Here is a 13,148-nt window from a genome sequence, read left to right on the forward strand (position 1 = left end):
GGTGACTTAGCAATTAACTGCTCTAAATAGTGTCTAAGACTAATGTACCTCATTTTCTATCTCTAGTTAATAAAATGACATTAAGTTTCCCACATATTTGACATCTGAAATTTCTCTTTCTTTTAAACAATTTTTTATAATCTATTCAGTTTTCCCATGTAGATAAAAAAAATTTCAACCTAGAGCTTATAAAATAATCACACATATTAAAATTTGTGTTGTCTAGATTAACGTTATGCTGTGCCCCATTTTAATGCATTAACCTTGACAAAAGAACATTTCAGACTCCTTTAAAAGCAATAAACTTTTAATATCAACTGATGTTTACCAAGATTCTTATTCTCAATGAAATTTTATTTTCATTAACATCCAAATATACTCTTTTAATTCCTTTTGTGTTTTTAAAATATTTATAATGCCATTCGTGAATCACTCCGCTGCTTCATCATACATTAACTTTGTTTTTTAAACAATGTCAGTAAATTCCCTCGTGTGTATTGCTTTATATGAGCATCAAACCCCCAAACAAAACCAACAATAGAGTCAGCATCTCACTTCACAAATAAAAGTGAGGCTCAGAATCTCCCCAAGCTCCCTGGCCAGCTTTGGCTCCGGTTCAGGGCCATCTTCTGATGTAAACCTCAGAACTCATTCTGTGACACCCAATTGCTGCTTTTGCTAAAGAAGAGAATATTGAGCATGAAGGATGAGATGTATCTTTTAACCACCCTCTCCTACCTTAATGCTAAGTCTTAACATTCTGAAAAATCCTTGCTATTGTGGAATTATTTTATCTTTCCTGGTATGATTTACAGTAAAACACACCTTTGCTCTGCTAAAGCATTCAAATCATCCACTTCAAATAGGCTGTGCCCCACTCTTTCCGGGTTCAAGCACATAGTCTAAAAAAAAAAACAGGGCGTGTCAGTCTTCTATATAATAGAAACTTTCCAAGAGTGAGTGAGGGACAGTCTCTCTTTCCCTATTGCCCAAAACAAGTTGGGCAGAAATTTTGCTTTAGTTTGTGCAGATCCAATATGGTGTTATTTTAAACAGAGCTTATCACTTATACTCCTGTGAGGGAGCAAAGATGTGATAAGATAAAAGAAATGAAGCTTCAAGTTATCTTTCTAATCCTCCTACCTGGGATTACTTTCAAAGAGTGTGTTTGCTCTTATCTCAGGGGAAATTCCCCTTCCTCTGGACTACAACATTCAGGTAAAGTATTTTAGAAAACATGGTATACTGTTTGTGAAGATAACAAAAATATCTATCTTTTGAGAGTCTCTTACATAGAATACTATGTCCAATATATTTATTCTTTTAGCTTATTTCTGGACCCTTACTCCTTTTCCAAAGACAAAGTGTCAATGGAGAACAAATAAATTTTTCTTCTATATGCTCAAAAGATTGTCTGAGGTGGGCTTTTCATCACAGCTTTCAGATTCTAGTCTAAGCTTTAATTTTGTGTGTGAATAAGTGATTACCAATACAAATGCAGTTCTGCCATAAAACGACCAACAGCTAATCAGTTATTCCATTAAGCACATTTTTAAGCTTACTTTACCTTGAAGTAAGAGTATTTTATAGAAAGAAATGAACACACAGGTTATCTGCAAACTATATATCTCAGACAAAAACCTATTTTTCCATGAAAGAAAGTGGTATCCAAAGGATTAAAATTATATATTAATTTACTAATCTTAAAAGGAGGAAGATTTAATGCAAATATCACACTATTCTAAATAGCAAGGAAGAAAAAAGGCAACAGTTTTTAAAATGCCAAAAACTTCCTATTTCCTCAACAACATGCAATCAGAGACAGAGTTTCAAGGACAAAAAGCATGTGTGTATGCATGCGTTTCAACTCTAAAAAGAATAAAAGAAACTTCCCACAGCTGGAGCACAGTAGTGTTCTAATCAACAGAAGGACATGTAGGGAGTTGAAGTAGATTTTCATTTCTGAGTACACACATTTATATTATTTTCGAGAGGTTTTTAATTTAATTTCATGTATATATGTAGAAGCCAGGATTCTTGCAAACTTTTTTTAAGGTTTCAATATGTACCAACTTACATCACAATTTCTAGATTTAACTGAAAGCTTTAAAGGAATTGAGTGAGAATCAAACATCTAAATAAAGATTTCCCTTAATCTTCTACGTTTTCATAGAAACGGCAAAGAAAAAAGTTGCTTGTTTCTGTTAGAAGCAGTTAGTGAGCCATCTCATCTCTTTGAGGGTGAGATGTATTACTTGGGAGTTAAGTGTACCTTTCTTATTCGTAATAACAGCCACCTGAAATATCTTTATCTAGTAACTTAACACATACTTTGATTATAGCCCTGAATTTGACTTGCCACATCACAACCAAACAGAATCGATTCTGTTAAATATAATTTGGAGATATTGATGTGTTTGCTGATGTTTTCTTTAGACTTCATTTTAGTACATTATTTAGGGCTGATTTCACATTAATAGGCATTTCATTTTACCCCTGGTTCTGAGATTTTAAAAATCATGCTTCAGTTTATATGCAAATACTGAAACAAGAAAGTAAAATAGTTCTAAACTCTAAATGTTTTCCCTTATCAAAATTCCAGAAAAATGCAACACTCAAATTGTGTATAGTAAAAAATATATACAGAAAGTTGCTCTATTTTCTTTTTCAAATTAAGATTAACCAAATTATCTTAGATATGACTGATACAAAAGTGGGGGGAACCAATTAGAAATCATCAATGTACATGTTCTCTAAAATATGTTACTTTCCATTCAGCAAATGTTAGGTACTTCTTCCTTAGAAGTATATTTCATGCTATGGATAGAAAGGAAAAGAATGAGTTGACCCCAACTCTAAGAAGTTAATAGAACAGCTTCAGTTGATAAGTGAAAGACACACACACACACACACACACACACAGAGAGAGAGAGAGAGAGAGGTTACTAAGAATAAAAGAAACTGTTTTTCAAAATGAATTGGAAGGTAGGAAGCGCTTGTAAAGGGTAGATTAGAATAGGTTCAACTTGGGCCATATCGGTCAAGAGAGACCTGGAAGATGATTTGGCTGTGAACTGATGGATGATAAGGCAGAAGAGAAGATACAGAAGACCATTTCTTGTCAGTTGGGTTCTCTGGAAGCAGAGGCTTGGATGGAGTTTGGGGCTCAGGATGTTTATCTGGAATGTACACTTAAGCAGGATTGGGCAATGGGAGGAGTCAAACCGTGGTAGGAGCTTGACAAAGCCTCAGCCAACCCAGCAAGATGTCAGGAACCTGCATGTCCCATCACAGCATCTTGCATCAGGCCAAAATGGATCTTTAGACTCTTCCTGGGTTGATCACCAGGAGTGTAAAGGACTTGGCCTTGGCCTCGGTGGCCTTCTGCAGCTGAGGCTGTCCCTGAAGTTTTTGAGACCTGGAGACTGTCGCTGATCACATTGCCCATGGATAGGCAGCAAGTCCTTACTTGAAGGAAGATATGGGTGGCCCAGCCTTACATCTGCCATACCAATGCATGAGGAAGAGCACACATCAGACATTGGAGGAAAGCATAAGCAAGGTGTACTTAGGGCGGACAGTCGCTAGTGACAAAACCCTGGAGTTTTGAGGGTCATAGCAGATCATAATCTCAAGAGAACAGAGCACCATGCTGGGAAAGTACTTAAATGCCGGTGTGAGGATTTTGCTCTTCATAGAGGAAGAAGTGCAAATTAAATGAGAATGTGGCAAAGCAGCACTTGGGAAAAATTTTGTATGTGCTTTTGAAGGCCGTGTATCCATTAGGAGAATAGGGAGAGGTGAGGGAAGCAGGATGATAATGCTTGTTAAAAATGACTTCTGCTGCCGAGCGTGGTGGCTCACACGTATAATCCCAGCACTTTGGGAGTCCGAGACGGGCAGATCATTTGAGGTCAGGAGTTTGAGACCAGCCCGGCTAACATGGTGAAACCCTGTCTCTACTAAAAATATAAAAATTAACCAGGCATGGTGGTGTGCAACTGTAATCCCAGCTACTTGGGAGGCTAAGGCAGTAGTAGACTCATTTGAACCCAGGAGGTGGAGGCTTCATTGAGTCATGATTGAGACACTCCACTCCAGCCTGGGCAACAGAGCAAGACTTCATCTAAAAAAAAAAAAAATTCGACCGGGCGCGGTGGCTCACGCCTGTAATCCCATCCCAGCACTTTGGGAGGCCGAGGCGGGCGGATCACGAGGTCAGGAGATCGAGACCATTCTGGATAACACGGTGAAACACCGTCTGTACTAAAATACAAAAATTAGCTGGGCGTGGTGTTGGGCTTCTGTAGTCCCAGCTACTCGGGAGGCTGGGAGGCTGAGGCAGGAGAACTGCGTGAATGCGGGAGGCGGAGCTTGCAGTGAGTCGAGATAGCGCTGCTGCACTGCAGCCTGGACGACAGAGCCAGACTCTGTCAAAAAAAAAAAAACATTCCTGCACGAAGCTATGAAAGATAGTATGTTAGAGCAAACACACCTTAAACTACCAAAGTATTTCAGGAAAATATGCTGTTTAAACAAGTAATTTTGGGCAAAAGAGACTTTCGACCAAACAGGTTGTTCAAAACTTTTTTTTTTTTAAGTTCATGTCTGCCCTGCAACCAGAAGTTGGCACATAGTTGACTCATTCCAATCAATCAACTGGCCCCTCTTTTACCAAATGTTTACTGAATACCTACTAAGTGAATGAATTTTGTTCCCTGTTATGAGTAGCTCACAATGTAGTGAGGGAGATAAAATGAATAGATAATTTGTAATACAGCACTATCACCACTGGAAATGGGCAGTGAGGGTGGCAATAGTTTCACCTGGAAGTGACTCTCCAGCTAAGGGCTTTGTGTTCTATGATAAAATGATAAAGAAACATTAAAGAAAGTGATAAGACTACATTCATATTTTAGAAAGGTGACCTGTGATAGTTAGGAGATGGAAAACCAAGTTGGAAAGCTATTGCAAGAGCTCAGATAGCAGAGAAAAGATGGCAATTAAGATTTATTGAGCACCTATTATGTGCCCCGCTGTGTTCTAATTTCATATATATATATATAAAATTTAATCTTCACAATAGTGAAGTTTAAAATGAGTGATATGTTGTTTGGATTTTTCTTATAATTATATCAACTCAACGTTGGCTTCTAACATTGGCAAACTCAGGTGATTAAGAATTGTGGTTGATGTCATCAATAACAATTTTAAAAGAGCAAAGATAAAATTTGGAAAAAAATTAAGAGGACCACGGTGAAAGATAAGCATCGTTGCTTAAGAGAAAGAAAATGGCATTAATAGAACAGGAAATATTGTTTAAGAAGTAAAAGTTAATTCTCTCATGCAAAATTCAACTAATTTATAAAAATCACAAACTACACACCTTCACAAACACACACTAAAATATTGAGGGAGAAATATCAGTAAACATGGAAAGGAGGATATAAAACCAGAGTATGCTTTTAAACTCAATATGCTTGAGCAACAACAAATAGAATGGCAACATATTTACAGAGGAACAAAATTAGCCTAAGGAAAATACTCTTAAAATACAGTGAAACCCAATGAAATAGTCACAGTCAGCATCCAGCTTGTGAGTGTGCATGTGTGTGTATTTAATCTCAATTACAAGCCTTGGAAGAGAGAAATGAAAAGGAAAGGATAAAAGAAAACACAAAAAATTTAATATTTGTAGAGAATTTAAACATAGTTTGCAACACCCATGAATACCATCACTCTCATCACTGACTTCTTCATTACATTCATCTCTAACTTTATAAATACACAAATTATGTGTGTATATATACACATGCAGTATATATATGTGTGTGTGTATATACATATATACATATATATACACATATATATACATACACACACACACATATACATGCAGTCCCTCTCCCCCACATCATAAGTTCCATGAGACTGGGTTTTGCCATGTTCAAAACTGTGTCAAAAATTGTGTGTTGGCACATGCTAGATGTTAGTATTCATTGAATGCTAAATGAATGAGATGTACATATTATTTCTTTTTATTTTATAATTAAGAAATAACATAGTATTTCTTAAATTTTAAGAAAAACAGAATAAACTTACATTCACTTGCTCAAGATCTCCAAAGTGTGGAGCCAAATTTTGAACCCAAGTTCAATTGGTCTAATGACCATATCTTTTGCTATATAAGCACTGCCTTTTGAGATGTTAAAGAACCATCTCCCATTAGACTTTCCTTTAATTTACCTGATTTGATTTTGTGTGATATATAAAACATGAAGAAGGATGATGGTGAATTATATAGGCATGGTGGCGAGGCCCACCTTTAGTCCTAGCCACTTGGAAGGCTGAGGTGGGAGGATCACTTGAGCCCAGGAGATTGTAGGGAGCTATGATCATGCCACTGCACTCCAGCTTGGGAAACACAGCTAGACCCAGTCTCTATAATAAATAATAATAAAATTTTTAAAATGAAAAGGAGGTATGATGGTGTATTTCTTAGTCCATTTGTGACTGCTATAACAAAATACCGTAAACTGTGTGTGGCTTATAAATAAGCATAAATTTATTTCTCACAGTTCTGGACCTGGAAAATCCAAGTTCAGTATCTAGCAGAGGACCCACTTCCCAGTTCACAGACAGTGCCTTTTAGCTGCGTCCTCAGTAGAAGGGGTGATAGAGCTTCTTGGGGCTCTCTTATGAAAGCAGTAATCTCATTTATGAGGGCCTCTAAAGACCTAATCACCCTCCCAAATGCCCCACCTCTTAACACAATCACCTTGAGAGTTAGGATTTCAACACATGAAATCTGGGGGGTTCCAGGGAGGGGGCAAACATTGAGACTGTAGCAGATTACCACTGAAACATCTTTAAAGATTAAGTTCATGGTTCACAGCAGCTTTATAAAAGAAAAATGGATTCTTGAAAATTGATTGACAATATGCATCTTTTCACTTTGTGACAAATGATGATGTAAATAATATTCTATTTTAAAGTTGTAATGTAATATGTCTATCTGCACCAAACATTTTGTTATACTTTAATGGTTGTAGGAAACAATTAGTGAATTTTGAATTCGCATGAAGCCAATCTTATTTATTATCACTTTCATGAGAAAACATAATCAAGTGGTAAGAAGCAGAGATCTGAGGAGTTTTTTGTGGTCATTGTTTTTAACATGCCGGGCAAATCAGTTCATTAATTATCTCTTTTTCATGAGTAACACCAAAGTAAAAGTACTTAGCTGGCTCCTCTTGGATGTTAGACAATGAACACAGCTCCTGTGAACTTAACGCAGGCTGATGAATACCATTAAGTTATGAGCTCTTTTGGTAATCACAAAAAGGGATGCCCAGATGTATCCATATATAATCATCTTATTTTTGCCAGACTCCTGATTGGTAGTAATTACTTTAGCAGTATGAATGTTGAGATCACTGTTGTGTATATTAAGACAGGAATCAATACAATGAATCATAGTTAATGTATTTTGCACATAAGACGTGAACTGAGCTTCTAACACCTTTCTTTTTATATTTACTTATATTTGTCACTGAAATTTTGTGGATCATTCTAATTTAGTAGTGATCATATAAATATATTTATAATTTTCATAATATAAAAAATCAGTTTCACAGTTGTTAGTGTGGCTGCTGTTTTATTAAAATGAAGCAGAAGAGGTAAAACTGGGTGGTGAATGTATACACTTAAAACATTTCTTGTATACTTCCTCATTGCTCTAATAAAACAAAAGTTATATTCTCATTTGTTATCTATGTCTAATGTCTCACAAATACTTTTTTTTTTTTGAGACGGAGTCTCACTCTGTCACCCAGGCTGGAGTGCAGTGGCGCAGTCTCGGCTGACTGCAACCTCCCCCTCAAGCTTTTCTCCTGCCTCAATCTCCCTAGTAGGTGGGACTACAGGTGTGTGCTACCACACCCTGCTAATTTTTTGTATTTTTAGTAGTGATGGGGTTTCACCGTGTTAGCCAGGATGGTCTTGATCTCCTGACCTCATGATCTGCCAACCTCGGCCTCCCAAAGTGCTGGGATTACAGGCGTGAGCCACCATGCCCGGCCCTCACAAATACTTTTATACAGCCACTAAAGAATACTTTAGTCCTTTAGTTCATATTATGCAGCTGTCTTTCTACAGATTAGCTTTTATTATTACCCATGAATTCTGGTAGAGTTGTCCCGCCCTTTTTGGAGGTTTAGTTTTTCTTTATCTCTAAAAGCACCCTGGTCACACAGGCACATGTGTGTGCATACGCAGAGCATAACTGCCATGTTTTCTCTCTCTTCTCCTCCTCCTCCACTTACTTCTCTTTCTCCCTTGCTCATTATTAGTTGTTGATTGCATCTAGTATTTCTCCCTGGGATGTTTTGCTAACGTATAAAGTGGTGTTGGTATGTGCAGTGCTTGGCCCTGTAATTGGTTAACATTAACAACCTGAGCTTTGTTGTATTTGTAAACGTGTTTGTTACCTATCTACATTTATAAAGCTATTACAAAATACTTGCTGAATTTTGACATCTTTTTTAATATTCTAATAAATATAATTTATATTTAACTAAGAAATTATTTGTTGTTTTTTGATGGCACTTGCATGTTGAATCCGGTGTTGCTAATTGTAATGCTTATTACATTCCTTACCTAATTTCTGCTTACATTTTCCAAAACTGACACCTGCCTTTTGTCTCCCTCCCGTGTTTAAGAATATTTAAATTCCAGTGAGTCTTTTTGTTGTTGCTGTTGTTTTATTTTAACCTAATGTATAATCTGGTGATAGTGTTCTGCCATTTGAAATTTCACAAAAACTTTGCACAATGTGCATTTCTTCAAAGCCACTTGCAAATATTCCACTTCATTGAGATCAAGATTTTTCATCTTTAAAAAGCAGATACTGTAATAAATATTGCCTATCTCAAAGGGTTGTTATGAGAATTTAATAAAGTCATATGTGGAAAATACCTAATAAAGTGCCTAGCCTGTGGCTAACATTAGTTTTTACTATTTTTCTGTATGATTGTTAGGATCTATAATTTTTCAAATAAGTAATTTTCAACAAAAAGTCATAGTCTAACACTTAAGGCCATTGGCATTTGTCAAAATTCGGATCTTTCTGCTTGATTGAAAGAGTGAATAGTAATATATTTTTTCCTGGAATATTTTTGAGTAATATTAGATATGTGAGTCTTTATTACAAGAAACTATGATGCTAAACGTTTGTATTTTCAATGCCTTACCAACCTCTTTCCTCATGTCAAAAAAAAATGATAACCTCTGAAATTGATAGTTTTGTCTGGTCTAATTAATTCCTTCTGTTAAACCATAGTAATTATTAGAAAGAGTAATCCAGTGGTAGAGGGAACAGAAAGAAAAGATGACTCTGTATTTCTAATTTACCTAAGAAACAGAAATAAAAGGGTCGGCAGGGGAAACACACCATAGTAAGTTTAACTTTCTGTTGAGCCCTAAAACAGCTCAGTCAGTGTAGATCAGGTACAATAGCACCTCTTTTATCTCCATCTCTTTTTTTTTTTTTCCAAAAGCAACAAAAATATATGCTTAGCTCCAGGGGAGAACTGCTTTCCTCAAGCTGGAAGCCTGTACAACTGTCATCTCCAATACACTTCTACACCTATTTTACAGAGGAAATTCTTGCATTTCTTGGGTTTGTGAATGGTTAGTTTCAAAGTTCCTTTTAAAACAGCTTTACAAGCCTTTTAACTCTGCATAAACCCACAGAGAGTTTCCTTCTCCAAGTTTACAAAAGCTGGTCCCTGAGCGATGGGATAAGAAATAAGTCACCATATCTTGTGTGTGTGTGTGTGTGTGTGTGTGTGTGTTACTTTGAACCTATTAAACTGGTACTAAAGGACTAAAGGTCAGATGCAAAACCATTGGAAAAAAATCAAAAATTTTCTTTGCATTTTGAGTATTAGTTATTTCCCTATGATAACTTATCTCATAGTGATTTTATTACATTAAGTTGTTGTGTTTTATTTATTGTATATGTTTGAATTCTAAAAGTGGCAGAAATTTCACATAGTAATTCCCAATTCAGTGCATGTTTTCATTAAAATAACCACTTAAAAATGACATGTATTACCTGCCCCCTGTTTTAAGACTGAAATCAGTAACAGGGTAATAATTTCAGTGAATGTTCTGGATTAGATTGGTTCTGTACTGGATTACATGGATACATGATCCTAGGATCCATGAATATGTAAGATATAATAGTGATAGGGACAGGAGGCAGGGAAATTCTGGGCCCTACCCTCAAGCCTGGAACTGCAGCCCAAAGTGAGAACATACTTTCCTGTTTTCCCACTTGAATGTTGCCTTTTCCAAAACCATCCATGGTCCAGCCCATCCCCCATCCTGTGCCCATAAAAACCCCATGCTCTGCTGTCAGAGAGAGGAGAAGAGGAGAAGCAGATGGATGTCAGAGACTATGGTTGGCTGTTGGAGAGAAGTAGCTTGCCTTCAGAGAGACAGTTTGACAGCATGACTTTGGATAAGAGTCTGGCTGGAAACCGCTAAACTTCAGGGGAAGATCACCTTCCAACTCCATATCCTTTCCAGCTCCCCTTCCTGCTGAGAGCCACTTCCATCAGCAATAAAATCCTCTGCATTCACCACCCTTCAATTCATTTGTGCAACCTGATTTTTCCTGGACACCGAACCACGGGTGTGGATGCAAAAGGCTGTCACACTGACCCTCTGCCCTTGCTGGCAGAAAGTAGCCACCTCACACAAAAAGGCAGAGGGCCCACTGAGCTGTTAACACTTTAGCTCTCCATGGACATGGCAGAGCTAAAAGAGTACTATAACATGTGCATTCTGGGGCTTCAGGGGTTGTGGGCACCCCCTGGATGCTGCCACAAGGCCACTATGGAGTTCGTTTCTGCCAGCACCCAAAAGTGGCTCCTGCACCTGCTCACCTGCATACTCCCTCCTGCCAGGGGTTGAGCACAGAGGGCTCAAGTGAATGGAGTTTGCCCCTGCTAGTGCCAAAGCAGCTGGCTAGCTCCAGCACTCACATTCCAGTTCCCGCCCACGAAGGAGCCAGGGGAAATTTCCTGTTTCAGTAGATATGTAATATCCATGAATATGTAATAAGTAATAGATTAATTTATAGATGAACATTGCCACACTGTTAAGTGCAAAAATAAATACAGCAATTGTGGGAGAAAAAGTCAGCTTAGATTTGGTAGACATCCAATCCTACATCTGTGCAACCACTTCCCCTAAAAATTTTATGCCTGAAACCACCAAGAATCACCTTGCTCCTTATATAAGCTGCCGACAGTTTTTCTGTCTAGTTTTATTCATTTAGCCACAATAACCTTCACTCTGCTTCAAGGCTGCCCTGAGGCGCCCTATATCCAGCTCATGTCAGGATGTCTTGATGCAGCTTCTAAGCATGAAGTCTTGCAGCCTCCTGGAAGCTCTGCAAAGACAGCCGCAGGTGATTAGATGAAACAGACAGCAATACCTATAGTAAGTGCTCGAATTCCATGCCTACTCCAAAATATGTGCCCTAGGCAATAACCCAATTTACTCCCCCTGGGGCCAACTTTGAACAATCCCTTTCCTCTGTGTTTGGGTAGAAATGTTGGCACTACAGAATCTGCAGTAATGTCGCATCTTTTAGAAGATAATTTGCACTCATTAAAAACAACTATAATTCGTAACTATTGTAAATCAGTCAAATTTCTCCCTTAAATAAAATCATCACATTATGTTGAGGCCGAATTCAAAGTTTCAGTTGCCCACATTTTAATGAGTGGTGAGTTACGTGAAGGAGAGTAAAGATTTTGTGCATTTAGACTTAATTCATTATTTTTAACTAGCATAGTTAAGTTGGAAATATGTAAGCACCAAGGTTTCAGAACTATCTGCAACTCAAGATGTGATATAAAATGTATTCTATTTAATGAGCTCTGCATTCCATTGACTGTTGAACTATACATCAATTGCATGCCCCTTCCTTTCAACATTCAAACTGTTTAGCTCCCACTAATAGGTACATTAAAAAGAATCTTGCTACAAATATGAACGCAGACATCATAGCTATATGCATTTCTGCCTAGGCTCACACTTTTTTAAAAGCTCCTAAGAGAAATCTTCACAAAGATAAACTGTAACCCTTTTTGTGCAGTGTTTGCTAATGGAGAAAGATATGATGTGCATTTTTTCTGTACACAGCTGAACTAATGTACAATGATATCAACTAGGAAAAAATGAGAGAGTTGGAATAATCACTGTATCATTATGGACATAGGCAATTGATGAATTGTTTAGCTCTCTTTATGTCTTTGAGTGCCTTTGGTGAAAAAATGTGAAAATAACACTATTTAAAATTGTAAATTGAATCACGATGCTATCATAGTACTTTGAAAACAATGATGGATGTTTTTAAATAGAAAGTGGGCTAAATGAGTCCTGAAATATTACAAAGGTAATCTATACTCATAAGTAAACAGTTAATAATCTCAAAAGAGAGATTTAGAAGGAACATTATTTGTTTGCTAGTGTTTCAAATGGCTTTTGACTAATTACCTATTAAGAAAGAGAAAATTATCTGAACTCCAGAATAAAATTCATATAAGTGCTGTCTGCTAAAAAAGAAAAAAAAAGAAAGAAAATCATTCATTAAAAAGACACTTAAGAAAAAAAGCTTACTACTTGTGTTTCTAACAGAGAATGTGAAAATAGTCTTGCTTTTACATTGTTTTTACCATGTTTGTGAAAATACAACTTTGTAAATCAGCTTATATAGTAGGTTTAATAATGAGCGTCTTCAAGAAGTCAGTATGAATTGTATGCCATTATGTTCTTGGTTGTGGATCTTTAGAAAAAAATATTTAGGTGAATGTTAATACTCATAGCTAGTCACAGAAGAAAATATTTTATTCTTGCTTTGTTTCTCTCTCTCTCTCACACACACACACACACACACACACACACACACACCCCTATACATGTATAGTTTCTCTTTATTGGAGAGCTTATTGGTTTAGATAAAAATTTCACACAAATAACAAAATATGATTTTAAATATTGTTAGTGGCATGAAACTAGAAATTAAATAATTTCTTTTCCATAACATCATAAGAGCACCTCCATAATGGGAG

The 13,148-nt window shown here is 36.8% G+C and overlaps 1 long non-coding RNA gene across 1 annotated transcript in view; it reads right to left on the minus strand.

Moving 5' to 3' along the window:
- Positions 1-289: 289 nt before the first annotated feature.
- LOC129035595 (uncharacterized) overlaps positions 290-13,148 on the minus strand; it is a 95,061-nt gene continuing 82,202 nt past the window's right edge. The window contains exon 3 of the long non-coding RNA XR_008502240.1: positions 290-678. This is a non-coding gene — a long non-coding RNA (uncharacterized LOC129035595). The remainder of the gene's footprint in view (positions 679-13,148) is intronic.

Source organism: Pongo pygmaeus, chromosome 3 (genome assembly GCF_028885625.2).
Source record: "Pongo pygmaeus isolate AG05252 chromosome 3, NHGRI_mPonPyg2-v2.0_pri, whole genome shotgun sequence".
In the NCBI taxonomy this organism is placed as follows: domain Eukaryota; kingdom Metazoa; phylum Chordata; class Mammalia; order Primates; family Hominidae; genus Pongo; species Pongo pygmaeus.